Source organism: Pholcus phalangioides, unplaced genomic scaffold (assembly GCF_987345545.1).
Source record: "Pholcus phalangioides strain wild (caught in Gottingen) unplaced genomic scaffold, Ppha-v1.0 ptg000014l_1, whole genome shotgun sequence".
In the NCBI taxonomy this organism is placed as follows: domain Eukaryota; kingdom Metazoa; phylum Arthropoda; class Arachnida; order Araneae; family Pholcidae; genus Pholcus; species Pholcus phalangioides.
Genome location: NW_028301607.1, coordinates 9,726,719 through 9,729,777, shown reverse-complemented (window position 1 = coordinate 9,729,777; position 3,059 = coordinate 9,726,719). Strand labels below are relative to the sequence as shown.

The following is a 3,059-nucleotide window of genomic DNA, read 5'->3' as shown; positions in this document are numbered from 1 at the left end:
TCTTCAGAAATTTTTTCCCCCAACGCAATCTAACACATAGACTCCCATGTTATGGCTGTAGCTTGTACTTCCCCCCCCCCCCTGGAACATTCCATCGCCCTCCCCCAGAGGGCGTTAAACCTTCACTAGGGATGCCGTAGATGAGATTTTAACAGTTTTTTAATGTACCCTTCATTGTCGTTCTGCCAATGAAATGCAGCATAGGCGGAGATAGACTTGGAAGTCTGAGGGGGGGGGCACGATGATGATGATGTCAAGTCATATATACATATATGCATTAGATCAGTCGACTTCACCTTTGGTGCAGGGGGGAACAATGCCAATTCATGTGTGCCCGGCTAGCTCAGTCGGTAGAGCATGAGACTCTTAATCTCAGGGTCGTGGGTTCGAGCCCCACGTTGGGCGCAATTATTCTCCCCAGCACGACTCAACCCACTCGGGTAAAAGGCTTATATCCCGGGAGGGACAGAGTCTGGTCTGTCGGGGGACAATGCCCCATGCCCTCCCTTATCTCCACCCATGAAATGCAGTAGTGCCTTGAAGCTATGGTATAAGAGAGTAGGGATGATGGTAATTTAAGTGTCATCTCACACCATCCCTAAGATGGCGGAAAATTTAGAAATTTGGCTGGAAGGTTAACCCCGCGAATTAACAGCGCCTTCCACAGGATCTAATAGATATCATGTATTGTGATGAAAATTTATGCTATGTTATATATATATATATAACTAATTATATGTGAGATAATATGATGTAATGGGAATAAATATGATAAGTCACCATAAAGATGCAACATGTTAATAGTTATGATACTGATGTAATTAATGCTATATGAACATGGGTGATCTCGACCACAGGACCGTCTTAGGACAATCATGGGGGGCCCCTGGACTAAGCGATTTTTCTGAGACCCTGCATAGCAAATTCTCGAAAAAATTCAAATGTATTTCTCATTTTTCTGAGTCCACTCTTTCCTGGTGACAGCACTGTTAGACCAACCCTCTCTCTCTGGCGGGTGCTCTTTTTTTATCTCAGCTCGAGCTGCCTGAACTAGTATTTCCTCATATTAAAAGTGCTGCCATCTAGGTTATAAATTAAAAACGACTCAAGCGGTGGTAACAAAATAAGGATCGAGAAGCAGGAATTTTCATTCAGTACTGTTCCCTACGAGTGAAGCCCAGTAACCGAACTGAATGACAAGTTCAGTTCGTTTTACGGGATATAAGGAAACGTCCAAAACAAAGAATCTGGGATGAAGCAGACGACAGCAGAAATTTTCTTTCAGTACGATTCCCTACGAGCACAGCCCACAAACTGAACTGAATAGCAAGTTCAGTTATTTCTTCTGGGCACAGGGAGACGTCCAAAACAAAGAACCTATCGTCATTTTGATATTTAGAAATTCATCTTCATGTTCATGAGTTCATCGCTAGGTGGCTGCTCATACCTTTTTGTCAGGTCAAATTCGCATCCGTGTCCGGAAAATGCAACGCCAGGAAAGTTCACCGACAACAGTTCGACGCGAAGCTACCGAGTCCATGAGCTAGTGAGCGAAATAGTGAAAGAGTGAGCGAGATACTAAGTGAGTGGGCGAGTGAATGAGTGAGCAGGTGAGTGAGGGACATATAGGCGCCGGAACCAAGGGGATGAGGCCATTCGAGCCCCCCGCCCCCCCCAATAAATTTTATAATAGGGGCTGATCCCCAATAATTTCTGAAAAAAACAATGCAATGCACCATCCTCCTCATGCGTACACGCTTGAGTCCCGTATATACGGGACGATCAGCAATTTTCAGCCCCTCCAATGTTTTCTTCACGTCGGCGCCTCCACTGAGTGAGTGAGTGGGCGATAGGGTAAGTGAGCGAGCAAGCGAGTTACTGACTGGGGAGGCGAGTGAATGAACGTATGAGTGGGCGAGTAAGTGAGTGAGCGGGTGGGAGAGTGGGTGAGTGAAAGGTGAGTGAGGGAGCGCGCGAGTGGGCGAGTGAGCTACTGAGTCCGTGAGTGGGTGAGTGAGGGAGCGAGTGAGTGGATGAGTGAGCTATTGAGTCCGTGAACGGGTGAGTGAGTGGGAGATTGGGACAATGAATGAACGATCGAGTGAGTGAGCGAGCGAACTACAGAGTCCCGTGAGCGTGTGAAATGATGAGTGGGTGAGCAGGAGAGTGATTGAGTGAGTGGGCGAGTGCTTGGCGAGTAAGCGATCGAGTGGGTGGGTGAGTGAGCGGGAGATTAGAACAATGAGTGGGCGAGCGAGTGAGTGATAGATAGAACTACTGAGTCCTGTGAGCGAGTGGAATGGTGAGTGGATGAGCCGGCGAGTGATTGAGTGAGTGAGCGAGCGAGCTACTGAGTCCGTGAGTAGGTGAGTGAGTGAGAGAGTGGGTGAGTAAGCTACTGAGTCCTGGTCCAGCACTTGGGTTGGTCACAAAGACAACTGAGGGCTCACCCGAGCCACCGGCCGAGACAGCAGTGGTCCAGCACCTGGGCTGGCCACACAGACAACCGAGGGCTCACCCGAGACAATCAGCCAAGACAGCAGTGGTCCAGCACCTGGCTGGCCACAAAAACAATCTGAGGGCTCACCATAGCCAACCAGCCGAGTCAGCAGTGGTCCAGCACCTGGGCTGGCCACACAACAGACGAAGGAACAATGAACCAATACCAGCAAAAACAATGGCACTCGCGGAAAATTAGCTGCGTCTGAAAGGCACGCGACTGCCGGCAGCTCAAGTGATCGAGCGAGCTACTGAGTCCGTGAGCGAGTGAAATAGTGAGTGGGTGAGCAGGCGAGTGAGCGAGTGAGTGCGAGAACGAACTACAGATTCCGTGAGCGGGTGGGTGGGTGAGCGAGCTACTGAGTCCTTGAGCGAGTAAGAGAGGGAGGGAGTGAAAGGGCGAGTGGGTGGGTGAGCGAGCTACTGAGTTGTTGAGTGGGTAAGGGAGGGAGCGAGTGAATGGGCGTTTGATCGGGCGAGCTACTGAGTTGTTGAGTGGGTAAGGGAGGGAGCGAGTGAATGGGCGTTTGATCGGGCGAGCTACTGAGTTGTTGAGTGGG

The 3,059-nt window shown here is 49.7% G+C and overlaps 1 non-coding gene across 1 annotated transcript; it reads left to right on the top strand.

Moving 5' to 3' along the window:
* The first annotated feature begins 332 nt into the window (after positions 1-332).
* On the top strand, positions 333-405 carry TRNAK-CUU (transfer RNA lysine (anticodon CUU)). The gene has a single exon. It is a non-coding gene; the product is annotated as a tRNA-Lys (tRNA).
* Positions 406-3,059: the final 2,654 nt, after the last annotated feature.